Below are 16,000 nucleotides of genomic sequence, written 5' to 3'. Positions count from 1 at the left end.
GAGACTTGACTCTAGAGGGGTATCCAGGGAGATGTCCCCAGCTAGTTCCTTGGGCAGCTGAGGAGAGGGAACCTGAAATGGCCCAATCCTATAACCATACTGATGAATATCTTGCATATCACTATAGAACCTTCATCTGGCGATGGATGGAGATAGAGACAGAGCCCTACTTTAGAGCACCGGACTTAGCTCCCAAGGTCCAAATGAGGAGCAGAAGAAGGGTGTACATGAGCATGGAACTCAGGATCGCTAGGGGTGTACACACCCACTGAGATGATTGGGCTGATCTAATGGGAGCTCAAGACCAGCTGGACTGGGTCTGAAAAAGCATTGGATAAAACCAGACTCCCTGAACATGGTGGACAATGAGGGCTGCTGAGACGCCAAGGACAATGGCACTTGGTTTTGATCCTACTGCATGTACTGGCTTTAGGTCGGGTAGCCTGTTTGGATACTCACCTTCCTAGATCTGGATGGAGTGGGGAGGACCTTGGACTTCCCACGGGGCAGTGAACCCTTACTGCTCTTCAGACAGGAGAGGGAGGGGGAGGGGAGTGGGGAAATGGGAGGCGGGGAGGAGGAAGAAATTTTTAGTAAATAATAACATTCATAATAAGAAAAGAAGTGCCTCAGTGTAATGATGAGGCGAGCAGGCCTGCTTTTCATCCCGCTCGGCTCCTGCACGGCTAACTTTACACCTGAAATAAGAACACACAAATTGTATTCATTTAAACACTGCTTGGCTTATTAGCTCTAGCCTCTTACTGGCTAATTCTCACATCTTGCTTTAACCCATATTTAGTAATCTGTGTAGCACCACTAGGGGTGGCTTACCAGGAAGGATCTCAGCCTGGGTCCATCTCAAAGAGGATAGGCATGGCATCTGAGTAACTTCACTTCTTCCCAGCATTCTGTTCTGTCTACTCCACCTATCTAAATCCTGCCCTATCAAAAGCCAAGGTAGTTTCTTTATTAACCGATGAGAGTCCTCCATCACCTCAGAGGTCACAGTGTGTAACAGCTCTGTTGGTCAGCTCAGGGTTAATGGTGTATGGCACGTTGGCACGTAGGTGAAGACTTGTAAGGCTCCATCCTTCAGTTCCAGCTCATGTGAGTATAGGTATGGCGTGGTCGAGTAAATGGTGCATTTTTGTGGGGTCAGCGGGTGTCTGTTCGTGTTCCTTGATGGATGAGAGTAGCTCGTGGGAACCATCCGAATGAGGCAGTACCGTCATTATCATTTGTCACACTGGCATTTTTAGTAACTCAGAGCTGGCCGCTCAAAACAGACATATGACTCTGCAACCAACCACCACAACACATATACAAATACACACACACACACACACACACACTCCTTGGGAGCTCTATTTCTAGCCTCAGAGCATATGCCTCCAGGAGGCTTGGTAGAGAGGGAGAGTTGGAAGAGCATAGACATGATTGTCTCTAGGAGGTAGGGAGAGGGCTCAGCTTTTAGGTGCCTTCATTGACATTCTCGGAAGTGTGGAAGTGTGGAGGCGGGCCTCTGAGTGCCCACAAGGATAGGATTCCTTTTGGGCATGAAAAGCATTTCCCAAATAAACACAGTATATCACCTGGTGTCCAGACAGATCCAGCTTCCTAAGATACCATGATTGGGACTGTGCCCAGGTACCATGGCTGGAATCATTTAAGATAATGGAGGAGGATGGTAGGTAGATTCATAGATAGAGATAAGTATACCAGATTTGTACTTGGCACCTAGTCTCTGTCTCATTTCTTGATCATAATCCCTCATCTACACTAGCATCTTTCTAATATATATGATGTTGTGATGTGAGAACACCGGTGTTCAGAAAATATGTGTCAATATACATACCTCTTTTGTGTCTGTAAACTCAAATATGAAACTTCTGAATCATGTCACAGTTTTGTCTTACAGTTTGATGAGAAATCATATTGCTTTCAATCATGCATGAGTAAAAGTACATCCCAACATAGAGTAAGATATGATTTCCTTTAGTTCATAACTTCACATTAAGATATGATTTCCTTTAGTTCATAACTTCACATTTATAGTTGATATTCATTTAAATTTTAGTGGTATATTCAGCATGTGCATATGATTTTATCATTGTAGGGAAATGTGGTACAGTAGTGGTGTTGGGATATCCTGAAGCCAGGATATACTTAGAGCCACAATAGGACAGTTCCGGAGGGGAAGAGCAACAATAGGACAGTTCTGGAGGGGTGGAGCCAAAATATGACAGCTCTAGAGGGGGTAGACCCTCAATAGGACAACTCTGGGGTTGGAGAGTCACAACTGTACAGCTCTAGAGGCTGGAGCTGCAATAGGATAGCTCAGCCCTAGAGGAAAGTTATCCTGACTATCAGGAAGCCAAGTTACCTACAGAGTAAGTTCCAAGACAGTCAAAGATACACAGAGAAACTCTGACCAAAAAACCAAAATTAAAAATAAAAATAAAAGAAATAGGTTTTAAAATGAAGTCACATGAAGACAAAAATACACAAAAAATCTGGATACTGTATGTTATCATATTGTCTTTGAGTTGTTTAATGCCTGAGGAAGGAACAACCACTGCTAAAAAACATTTGATTATAAATGCTGCTGGATTAATCCAACCTATGTATTTTGAAAATGCCTTGACTTCAAAATTTAAGTCAAAAGATATGTTACTTGAGAGAAGAGGCTTTGCTATTGTTTCCACAGAAAATGAGAGGCTGTGGATTCGTTCTGGGTTAAGAAAATTCAGGTTTGATTAAGTAAGACTCCCTGAGAAATCTCCTATAGGAATGGATGGCCCAGATATCTGAGTTCTACATGTAGAACAGCCTCAAGACGGCTGACTGAGCTGATCAAGCCTCACTGAATATTCCAGTCAAGTCTTGCCCATGATTATAAAATTTATTTAGATCCCCATAATATTATCTGCACCCCAATCAGCATGAAGTAGCCTATAAAACTATGCCCACATTCACCCCAAATGGATCATGGATGTTTGTCTTTGCTTCGATTGTTGGTTACAAGTTGTTTTAGATAATGGTCAGGAAAATAGCTAAACAAAGAGAAGTAGATTCAGAGTTTTTGTTTTTTTTTTTAAAAAGGGGGGGGGAAGTGCTATGGGTTAATGGTCTTGTACCCTTTCAAGATTTATCACTTGTATTGGTTTAAAAAATGCTGATTGGTCAATAGCCAGGCAGGAAGTATAGGCAGGGCTTCCAGAGTAGTAGGATTTTGGGAAGAGAAAAGGCTCAGTCTGACAGATGGGTTCCCATGTATATTCCTTGGTGACCTTAGGGTTTTTAGAACCAGTCACCTTCTCTGTTGTTATCACCGGAAAAATAGGCAGAGTCTTGTTAAAACTATCCTGGAGAGTTCTATGTACTGATGGGGTCGGGATTTTCTTTTGTACTATTTGCTCCTGTTCATCAGAGTCTATAATTTCCTCAATCTTTTCAAATCTGTTTACCATTTCCTTCTGCAATGCCTGAATCTCTTGCCCAGTATTATGTTCCAAGGCTTTCATAGAGGATTCAAAGGTATGAAGTTTGTCCAACACCGATAATGTCTCATCCTTGGACAGAATTTTCATGGCATGAATGCTGCCATCTTGTATTGAAATTCTGTCCAGTAATCTTTCATAGCCCTTTGATAAAGTCTTGTTAATACATTCAACGGTTCGGATCTTCTCAGATAATGTTTCAGTTCCTACAGACAGGGACTGCAATTTATGATTCAAATCAGCTGTTCCTGCCTTCATATCTTGCATCTTTTTCTCAAGCGATAAAGCCATCTCAGAGAAAGATCTATTGATCATTTCCTCACGAAATTCAAACTTCTCCTCGAGAACTTCAAACCGTTTACAAATCTCTTGCATATTTTTCTCAATTGACAAAGCCATCTCAGAGGAGGATCTACCATTCCTTTCCTCGAGAGCTGCAAACTTCTCTTCAGACTGTTTATTGGTGTGGCGGAAGTTGTTTCCCAAACCAGTAATGTCCTTCTTTAATTTTTTAACTTCTGCCTACAAGGACTCTATCAATTTTCTATTTTCCAACCACGTTGTAATGAAAAAAAATAAAAATAAAGAAGATACTAAGCCCTGTAAATATCCAGCCAAAGGAAACCACATCTGCATCACTCCAAAATTCCGTCATCGTGTAATTAAACAAACTATAAAATCCTTTAACAGTGATATTATCAGACATCTTCAATCTGAATATTTAATTTCAATCGAAAGAAAAATTACCTGTAATGACCGTTGTCTGCCAGTAGATGATGCAGTGCACCTAGGTCCACGTGGCTGGGAAAATCAAAGATGGCATCCTGGATCAGGGTGCCCGGAGCGAGCAGCGGTGTGCCGGGAGGCAGCGGGATGGGCAAGTGGATGGCGGAGGTCTGGCCAGCTCCTCTCTCGCAGTTCTGCAGCAGCAGCAGCCAGCAGAGGGGTGCAGATCGGGGCCAATGCGCTACAGCGGTTGGGGGAGGGGTGGCCCGACATTTGGCGTGGCTCAGACTAGGGAGCTAGGGCAGCTCAGAGGGGGGAAAACTGTGTGCAGACGATCCACTAGATTAAAATCAACGTTGAATCTCTGCAAAAGCTGCACAAGTGGGAGTCCTTCTGCATTAGCAGCTATGGTGGCGGTGGTGGCAGAGGCAGAGGGAAGGGGGAGGGGAAATACAATCTCAGCATGGCTCAGACCTGAGCGCGCAGTTTGATTTCCCACACTAAAATGCAGGCAGCTCAAAGAAAAAGAAAAAAAAGAAAAGCTGCTGCAGACAACCCAGAGGGAGTTCCTCTGCGTTGGTGGCTATGGCCTAACCCTCGGGGGCAGGTGGGCCAGCCGGGGAAACGGCGGTTGCAGGCCCTTGGAACGCGGGGCTGAGGGGCAAGAAAGCGGGCCCCACGTTGGAACGCCAAAATGATGCAGGAGATTTGAAATAACCAAAAATAGTCCTTTTAGAATAAATCAGTTTTAATAAAAGGAGAAAGAGAGACACACTTACAAAGCCAAGGCTCCAGCGAAGCAGAGTCAAGCCGGGGGATTAAAAACAGGGTGTCTCTCCCCAGCCCCGTTCTTTTTAAAGGTACCTCTCTCCCCTGGGGCAGCCACGCCCCTGAACACAGGGATTGGGCCAGCTGCCCCAACACAGTAGGATTAACATTGTTATGGGTTTGGTCCCTGGTCCCTTTCAGAGACAAGCCATGCCCACTCCCTCCCCCATCTGCTGAGGCAGGCTGATCTTCAGTTTCAGGCCTGAGCTTGCTCTCTTTCCCATTTCTTCTTGTAGAGGAAGCTTCGCTTAGGCCTCTCTCCCCACTTCTCTGCTTCCTACCCCTGTCCCTTTCTCTCCCCCCACCTTCCCCCTTTCCCCTTTATAACCCCCTGAATAAATATTCAACCTCACTCTGCATGTCATGTCTATCCATGTCTGTCTTCTGCCCACCAACCATGTGTCTCCCTGCCTGGGACCAGCCACTGCTCAGGGACCCGCAGCTGTCTCTGCCTGGGACTGGCTGCTCCCAGGGCCTGCTGTCTGCCACCACATGGCCTGCCACCACCGCTCGGGCCACCTCTCTGGGACCAGCAGCCATCTCTGCCTGGGACTGGCTGCTCCTAGTGCCCGCTACCACCATTTGGGACCTACAGCATTTCTGCCTGCCTACAGCTGCTGCCTGGGACTTCATAGCAGTTTAGAAAAGAACAACAAACATAGTAAAAATGATCATCCTACTGGAAGCAATATACAGATTCAATGTAATCCCCATCTAAATTGAAAGGACAGACATTGAAATGACAATTTTCAACTTCATATAAAAAAACGAAATCGAACAAAAAACCCAGGATAGGTAAAATCATCCTATATAGTAAAAGCTATCACCATCCCTCATTTTAAGCTCTAGTATAGATGATAGTAAAAAAAATTACATGACATAAGCAATAAAATAGACAGATTGATCAATGGAATTGAAAACCCAGGGATAAATCCACATACCTATGGACACCTAATTTTGATAAAGAAGGCAGAAATACCCATTGAAATAAAAGAAAGCATCTTCAACAAATGGTGCTGATTTAACTGGATGTCTGCATATATAAGAATTAAAATAGATCCATATTTATCACCATACACAAAACTGGAACCCGACCTGATAGAAGAGAATGTGGGGAATGGCCTGAACTCATTGTTATAGGAGAAAATTTTCTGAACACAACACCAATAGCATAGGCACTAAGATCAACAATTAATAAATGATACCTCATGAAACCAAAAAACTTTGGTAAGGTTAGGGACACAATCAATAGGAAAAAACAGCAGCCAACAGAGTTGGAAAAGATTTTCACTAATTCTCCATCTAACAAAGGGCTAATATTGAAAATATATGAAGAACTCAAGAAATTAGATATTAACCAACCAAATAGTTCAATTAAAAAATGGGGTACAGATCTAAACAGAGTATTCTTGTCGAGGCCAGTGTGGGCTCCAACATAGATAACTCTTTTCCCTAACTAGACTGGAACAGAGTCGCGAGGAGTAATCAGACACAGCTTACACGGTTATCCTTGAAGAGCAAGATCTGACCTCCATTTATTCTCAAAACAGTTTATATATCATCCCCTCAATTGAGCAGGAAGACACATTAGGCTGTATCCTATGTAACCAGGTGAATGGCCTTTTGTCACGTCTGCATCCACCTGTTTGCGAGTATGTTAGCTGGCATGTAGGCCATGAATTAGCATCTCTATAAGACATCCTCCAAATTAAGAAAGGAAGGAGCACCAAACATCCTGATCAGCTTCAGCCAACACCTCTCCTCAAGTGATTTACATTAATAACAAAAGAAAATAGGAGCAGCACATCCAGGCTGTTGTTAGGCTCAGACAGTTTGTCTGCAAAGCTACATGACTACTTTAGACCGGGCCTATGGCTCTTGTGCCATACCGAAATATGGGCCTACAAATTCTCAATAGAGGAATCTCAGATAGCTGAGAAACACTTGAAATGTTCAAAATCCTTTGCTATCAGGGAAATGCAAACCAAAATTAATTATGATTTCATTTTATACCTATTAGAAAGGCTAAGATCAGTATCACAAGTGACAAACTATGCTGGCAAGGATGTGAAGTGTGGAGGCCCAAAGTTGTGAGCCTGTGGGCTCATCGACCAAAGGTCAGAGAGAAGGAACTTACCTCTATTCCTTCAAGGTTATCGTGGTCCCACCCAGATTTAGATCAGACAGTTCTGCTCTCTCAAAGTATTGTCAACAGGTATGGCTAATAATAATAACAGGTGTGACCTTGTATTTCAGGAATAGAGAAGTAGATGTTTTTCTACTCCAAACAAAAGTCTAAGAATCCAACTAAGGGTCTAGTTCCTTTACAGAGATAACGTTAGATTCCACCTAAGGAGTTGTTTGCCTACAGAATGTTTTTGTCTAGGGTGTAAGCACAGCTTGTTTTGTTCTAGCAACAGAACGTTTAACTACTTTGGCTGTGGCCTGTGACTGGCAATTGGTATATTTACTTCCTTGTATCACGTTAATGCAGTGCTTTTGTTTGTTTGTTTGTTTTACTCCTACATTTTGGGGGTAAGGGGTATTTTAAACAATTGGAAATTAAACATGGGAGATTTTCAGTATTCACTGGAACTCCTTCCCAATACTATTCTATGGTTTCTGTCTTATTATTTTCATGTTTTTATTCTTAGTGCATTTCTTTTTTCTTTTTACTTTTTAAAAAAAGAAAAGAAAAGAAACTATCTTTTTTATTATACATGCCAATCCATGTTCCCACACCCTTCTCTCCTCCCATTAGCTCCACTTACCCCTCCACCCCACCCCCATCCACTCCTCATAAAGGGTAAGGCACATTGCTTTGGGGAAGGTACAAGGCCCTCCCTACTATATCTAGGCTGAGCAAGGTATCCATCCAAAGAGAATAAGTTCCCCAAAAGCCAGTACAAGCAGTACGGATAAATGCTGCTGCCACTGCCAGTGGCCCTTCAGTCTGTCCTGGCCATGCAACTGTCAACCACATTTAGAGGGACTTGTTTGGTCCTATGCTTGCTCCTTCCCAGGCTGACTGGTGTTGGTGAGCTTCCATTAGCTCTGGTAAACTGTTTCAGTGAGTGTCCCCATCATGGCCTTGACTTCTTTGCTCATATTCTCATTTCTCCCACTTTTCAACTGGTCTTTGGGTGCTCAGTCCAGTGCTCTGATGCAGGTCTTCACCTCTGTGTCCATCAGTTGTTATATGAAGATTCTATGGTGATATTTAAGATATTCATCAGTCTGATTACAGGGCAAAGCCTGTTCGGGCACCCTCTCCTCTATTGCTTAGGGTCTTAGCTGGGATCATCCTTGTGAATTCCTGGGAATTTCTCTATAGAGCCATGTTTCTTGCTAGCCCCATAATGACTCCCTCAATCAAGATATCTCTTTCCTTGCTCTCATCTCTGTTCTTTCTCCATCTTGAACATCCCATTCCTTCAAGTTCTCCTTGCCCCTTCCCTTCTCCCCTTCTCTTCCTTTTCTACCTTCCTTTCTCCCCCAACCCTATTTTCTCAATTTTGTCAGGTGATCTTGTCAAAGATCTTCACCAACCCCACATCAGACAAAGGACTGATCTCCAAAATATGTAAAGAACTCAAGAAATTAGACATAAAAATTCCAAATAACCAAATTAAAAGTGGGGTACAGAACTAAACAGAGAAATCTCAATGGTAGAATCTCAAATTGCCAAAAGACACTTGAGGAAATGTTCAACATCCTTAGGCATCAGAGAAATACAATTCAAACAGGTCTGAGATACTGGAAAGGATGTAGAGTAAGGGAAACACTCATCCATTGCTGGTTGGAATGTAAACTTGTACAACCACTTTGGAAATCCGAATGGCAATTTCTCAGAAAATTTGGAATCAACGTACCCCAGGATCCAGCAATATCAATCTTGGGTTCATAGCAGCATTATTTACAATAGCCAGAACCTAGAAACAACCTAGGTGCCCTTCAACGGAAGAATGGATAAAAATTGTGGCACATTTACACACTGGAGTGCTATTCAGTGGTTAAAAAAAAATCACATCTTGAAATTTGCATACAAATGAATGGAATTAGAAAACACTACCCTAAATAAAGTAACCCAGACCCAAAAAGATGAATAAGGTATGTACTCACTCATAAGTGGATACTAGCTATAAACAAAAGATATTGGGCCTATAGTTCATGATCTTAGAGAAGCTAAGTAACAAGGTGAACCTTAAGTCCACCTGGAAAATCAAAATAGAGAATATCTTTACTATATTTCTAAATCCCAATGCCCCTACCCTGGCAAGTGGTATTTTTGTCAAGGCTGGTCCCCAACAGTGGAACAAGGGGACCACTCTTGCATTGTTGGTGGGAGTCCAAACTTGTATAGCCACTATGGAAACTAGTGTGGCAATTATACCTGAAGGAGATGGGAATTGATCCACCTCAAGATTCAGCTCTACCACTCTTGAACATAAACCCAAAGGATGCTGTTGCAAATTAGGTCAGTATGATAAATAACCAGGCCAGCTCAAGAATAACAATTATATTTTAATGGTTATAAGGGGAAACTCGTGCTAAAAGAGAGGGAGGTCTGACTTCCTATCTGTCCAGCAGGAGCTGTGCAGAGAGCGAGAGAGAGAGAAAGAGAGAGCACACATCTGGGTCATCCCAGTTTTTCTTTCTGGGCTCTAAGTAGCCATGCCTTAACTGAATGTAATCGGTTGACAGAGCTTCCCCACCATCTCCCCCTTTTGTCTAAACATGATCGATCTAAACCCAATACAACTATATACAATAGGAATAGATACCAAATATAAAATTACAAACAATAAACAATATTAAGCAAGGAATGCATAACAAAATTTTACTAAACATTCTATTTCAAGGAGTCTAAATATTGAATTGAAATTAAGCTTGGCTAAATCATGAGGAAGGTAACTACAATTATCTAATCTTTAACTCCATTGAAGATCTGAGAAGGGAAACAATATTAATTGAGTAAACAAGAAGTGCAATCAAGAAACTTCCAAAATGTGCAACAAATGACAGAGACAACTGACAACCTGGGCAATCACCCAAAGTCTCATTTGCAGTGTTGAAGCAACCAACATTTGCTAAGGCCTAACATAACTGACATACCATTTTCAAAGGCAAGAAACTTTTTAAAAACTATCTTACCCTGTCTTGGCAGGATATGACATTCCTGTTTTATCCATTTATGGATAATATGTATCTCTGTCAGTGGTTGAGGTATGGGCATTTCTTTGCCCAAAGGCCAGTTCTGCCAAGAAGAAAGGCTCCAGGTAGAGTGTCTTTGGTATTCAACATTCTCTTAAGAGTAGATCGGTGTTGCCAGGAGCGATTGTGTCTCACTACCATGGAACTCTAAGTTAGATTAAAGGCCATTTTTACAGCTCTTTGAAGAGGTTGAAGATTATCTATCTATACTGAATATAATATCTATGTATCTAAAGAACCTGATTAGTCTAATTATAAATATGACAAACATAGATGACTATTGACCTATAATTCTCAATACCTATCTAACTTAAAGACTAAGACAATAAATAACTGTGTAATAAATGCGAACAATTACCTTCAAATGTAAACAATGTATAAGTAAGTATCTTGATCAGAGGTAGTAATGTACACTGCAATATGGTAAATATATATCAAAACATAAACAATGTTTTAAACAGAGGTAGAAACATACATGCATACAATATTCAATATAATTTAACTTTGTATCAATATACAAGAATCTATACCAATATAATTGTCTAAAAACAATGACTCACAAATACCAATATATTATCCCTTCATCCAATTATCCCCCTCCCTTTTTTAAAGATCCCTGAGCCTATAAAAATCTTTCCCCATCCCTCAATCACATACCTGTTATAACCAACCCCTAAATGATGTCTCTAAGCCTGAGGGCAAACTTTGCTGTGAGAGGGGATGTTTTCCTCTAAAATTGCTTCCAGCTATCATGGGGGGATCATTCTTTTTAGGGGATCCCTTGAAAGTAAATGATGGTTAAATTCCAAGATTAATGTCTGGTAAAATTACAAATAGTCTCTGAGTATTTTGTGGAGGTCTGGCCAGAATGTTGTAAAACATGTACACCATTTCAGGTAGCCAAGTTGGAACTGTCTTGTGCAGCTGGTACCCAAAACAGATCTTGTAGGAGCGCTATCAGCATCATGACGTCATATCAACCAGGTGGAATTGTTATTATGGGGCCTCATCTTCTTCCTGGAAACTTCAAATATTATTGCAGGAAAATTTATTGTTCACTATGAAAAACTTAAGATATATATACATACATACACATATACATATATGTGTATATATACACACATATACTCATATATTCAATGAAAGGTATAATAAAGTCAAAAATAGATATGAAGAAATGCAAAGAAGTTTTATAAATTATTTTTTACTTCTGTCCCATATAATGGCTGTTGACATGAGACAGAAACTCTGGGTTTTCTCTTAAGAACAGGCTTGGAATTAGAGAGGGACTGAGCCAGAGTCCAACTCCAAAACCAGCTCTATATATTTATAAATATAAATACATTCACATATATATATATATATATATATATGTTGAATAATTTTACTTATGGTACCTATACCTATTCTATTTTCTTGCTGATCCTTATTGGGTTGTAAATTGTTTCCATCTGTCAGTATTCAAACATCCAGGGTCCCTTGAATTTCTTAAAGCTAGGCTATCTCAATTGGTAGAGCATGAGACTCTTAATCTCAGGGTTGTGGGTTTGAGCCACACATTGGTCACCAGGTGTTGTGAATTAGGTCAGTACAATAAATTACCAGGCCAGATCAAGAATAACAATTATATTTTAATGGTTATAAGGGGAAACTCATTCTATAAGAGTAGGAGGTCCAACTTCCTATCTGTCTAGTGGGAGCCGCACAGAGAGTGAGAGCAAGAGAGAGTGCACATCTGGGTCCTCCCAGTTTTTCTTTCTGGGCTCCAGGTAGCCATGCCTTAACTAGATATGATTGGTTGACAGAGCTTCCCCATCAGGATGCTCCATCCTACCACAAGGACACTTGCTCAGTCATGTTCATTGCAGCTTTATATAGCATAATTATTAAAGACCCAGAGAAAGATATTGGGGTTCAACCTGAAGATCAGAAAAGCAAAACTGCCAAGCCATTAGAGAGTTCTTACCTCTTTGATATCTACAGACTGAAAAAAATTTCTGACTTAATGGTGTGGGATGTCCTTTTGTCTGTGTGTTGTTTTTATTTGTTAATGAATAAAGAACTGTTTTAAGCCCATGGCAAGGGCAGAACAGAGCTAGGTGGGGAAAACTAAACTGAATGCTGGGAGAAAGAAGGGCAGAGCCAGAGAGAAGCAATGGAGCCACCACCAGAGTCAGACATGCCAAAATTTTGCCGGTAATCTGTGATATACAGATTAATAGAAATGGGTTAAAATAAGATGTCAGAGTTAGCCAATAAGAAGCTAGAGCTAATGGGTGAAATGGTGATTTAAATAATACAGTTTCTGTGTGATTATTTCAGAGCTAATTGGCCAGGAACCAAGAAGTGTCTTCCTCCAACACCTTTTAATAGCCAGAAATTGGATACAACCTAGATGTCCTTCAACAGAGGAACGGGTAAATTGCTACATTTACACAATGGAGTATTACTCAACTATTAAAAAATGACATCATGAAATTTGCAGGCAAATTGATGGAACTAGAAAAAAGTCATCCTGAGTAAGGTACCCAGATTCAGAAAGAAAAATATGGTATGTATTTACTTATATGTGGACATTAGCTGTTAAATAAATGATAACTCTCTTAGTTAGGGTTTTATTGCTGTGAAAAGACACCATGAATATAGCAACTTTTATAAGGGAAAACATTTCATTGGGGTTGACTTACTATTAGTTTCAGAGATGCAGTTTATTATCATCATGGCAGAAAGCATAAGATGCAGGCAGATGTTGTGCTGAAGAAGGGGATGAGAGTTCTACATATTGATCTTCAGGAAGCAGAAATGAATGTTACCTTAGGCCTAGCTTGAATTCCTGAGACTTCAAAGCCCACCCTCACAGTGGCACACTTCCTCCAACAAGGTCATACCTGGTCCAACAATGCCACACCTCCTAATAGTGCCACTGCTTATGGGGTAAACATTCAAACACATGAGTCTACAGGGCCATTTATATTCAAACACCACAATAACCAAGCTACAATCCACAGAATTAGAGAGGTTAGGTATAGAGGAAGTGACAGGGATAGGGATGGGGCACATGGATCATCCTTGAAGTGGGAAAATCAAATAGATTGTATGGGTGGACTGAAGGTGGAGGGGATGGGAAAAGAATAGGGGGACTGGATTGTGAGGATCAGCTGGGGAGGGTGATGGAATGCTGGGAGAGACAGCTAGAAAATGAGGGACACTAGAGGGTTGGTATGGAAACCTAGTACAGTGGAAAATTCCTAAAGTATATGATGAATATCCTATTTAGCTTCCAATTAATGGGGAAATTAGAGTCTCAACTGGCCATCTCTTGTCACCAAATGAAACTTCCAGTAGCAGGGCTGGGTTACACCTATTTGAGTTTTTGGCCCAAGAGGTCTCATGGAAATCCCTAAACAACCCAAACTGTTGCTAAGACAACAGATCAATAACTGCCCATAAACTAACAGACAGAAAGGCCCCACTACTAAAGACAACACCCACTAGTGCCTACACACAGAGCCTTCACTCCTATGTTCTAGTGTCTTCAGTACAGGAACGTACTCTGCAAGCTACCAAGATAGAAAAGTAAACACAAATTCTACCACAAACCCTTTGATCTTCAATGTTGTCCTGTATGAAGAATATGCTAAGGCAATGGAGGCACAAAGCTGTGGAGCAGCAAACCATTGTCTCCATGAGATGGACCTCACACCTGACTAAGAACCAAGACTGGATAGCAGAAAGATCTAAGTTAAAAACAAATACTACTGGTTTAAAAAAATCAGTATTTATAGAATGATTTTTGTGATATTTTTCTATACTCATAGACCAGTGCCTTATTGAGCTATCATCAGAGAAGCTTCATCCTACATCAGATGGGAACAAATAAAGAGACCCACAATCAGACACACTTTGGAATACACAGCTTAAAATGGGATGTCTCCATCATATTCCTCCCCATCAGAGCTCAGGCAATGTTATGGAAGAGGAGTCAGAAAGAATACAAGAGTCAGAGGGAATGGAGAACACCGGGAGAACAAGGCCCTCTAAGTCAATATGAACAAAGCTCATATGAACGCAAAGAGACTAAAGTAGCAAACACAGGGCCTGCAGGGACACCAGGTCCTCTGATCTAATATAACAGATTCCAGTTTAGAGTTTTTTTTAGACTCCTGAGTATGTGAATGAGTGGGTCTCTGGTTCTTGTGCCTTCTCTTGAGCTCTTTTTCTTCTGTTGGTTTGCTTTGTCCAACTTCAACGTGATGGTCTCTTGTTTCATCTTATATTTTATCATCTCTTAGAATCTTCTTCCTTTCTAATGAGACAGAAAGGGAGTAGATCTGGATGGGAGGGAAGCAGGGGAAGGAACTGGGAAGAGTAGAAGTATGGAAAAGGGAAAAAATATAGTAATGCAACTATATGTATGTTGATTTGATTCATTCATCTATATAACCAGGAGTAGTATAGATGAATGTAAAAAGCAATAATCCTTACTTCATAATATGCATGTTATGAAATTCATGAAGAATCATTAAACTGCTTTTAGAAAGTGAAGCACTCACTTTTTTGACATTGCAAAGTCAGGCATTGTCAAGGAATGGCTGGCAACCCATTTGGTGCAAAATAGTGGTGCTTGCCATCCCTAATCACAAGGAAATTCCTTCCCTCTTTCTCCCACAGTTACACTCTCTCCCAGTGAGTGACCTACCACAGTACCCACAATAAATCCACATCTTTCTTGTCTTCCATGATACATGGGCTTAGCAATGTCACAGACTGTAACTTTTTAACCGGAAAATAAACTATAAAGCAGCCAAAGAGACAGCTGCTAGCTAGGAAAGATGGGCACTGCTAACCTAGTGCCTTTGGCTTATCTGTCATTCACTGATGAGCTCTAAATGCATTTCAAACTGAAAATGACCATAAAGGTTTATTGATGTGGGAGGGTCTTCTGTCTATGTGTTACTTTTATTGGTTAATAAAGAAACTATCTTGGCCTTTTGATAGGACAGCAGTTTAGATAGGCAGAGTAGACCGAAGAGAATTCTGGGAGAAAGAAGCAGAGTCAGGATGGATGATGGTTAGACTTATGCCGGTAAGGCACAGTCAAGTGGTGATACACATTAATAGAAATAGGTTAATCAAGATGTGAGAGTTAGCCAGAAAGAGGCTGGAGCTAATGGGCCAGGCAGTGTTTAAATGAATACAATTTGTGTGTGGTTATTTCAGGGGTAAGCTAGCCAGGATCCAGGTGGGAACACAGCCCACTGCTCCTTTCACTACAAATTGGTGCCCAAAAATTATTATGAGACCTATTATTTATCATTAAAAGGAATAAAGAAAAAAGTTGGAATGATTACATTCAGTAGTCTGAAGAAAAAATTTAAAAATAAGAAGAGTGTTAAATCAAGGTGGATGTAGATTCTTCTTTTGACTTTGAATGTGTATGTGATCATACACATTTCTTGGTAGTGTAACTATAGTTTCTATTATATGTTTATCCTTTAATGACTTACAGCCTGTGATATGAACTTTACAACTGTATTAAAGTTGCATCCTATAACTTTAGGAAGAAATTCATTATCAGAGCTATGGTTTAAATACTTACATGTACAGAACTATGTTTGCCTCATTAAAGTTAACAAGTATATAATGTTAAATTTGTCATAGTGGCTTCAATTTGCTCACTAAACTCATAAAAAACTTACTTACTTTTTTTGCTTTTCTTTGTTTTAGTT

The sequence above is a fragment of the Arvicola amphibius genome, chromosome X (genome assembly GCF_903992535.2).
Source record: "Arvicola amphibius chromosome X, mArvAmp1.2, whole genome shotgun sequence".
Taxonomy (NCBI): domain Eukaryota; kingdom Metazoa; phylum Chordata; class Mammalia; order Rodentia; family Cricetidae; genus Arvicola; species Arvicola amphibius.
Note: the sequence above shows the minus strand (reverse complement) of the source record.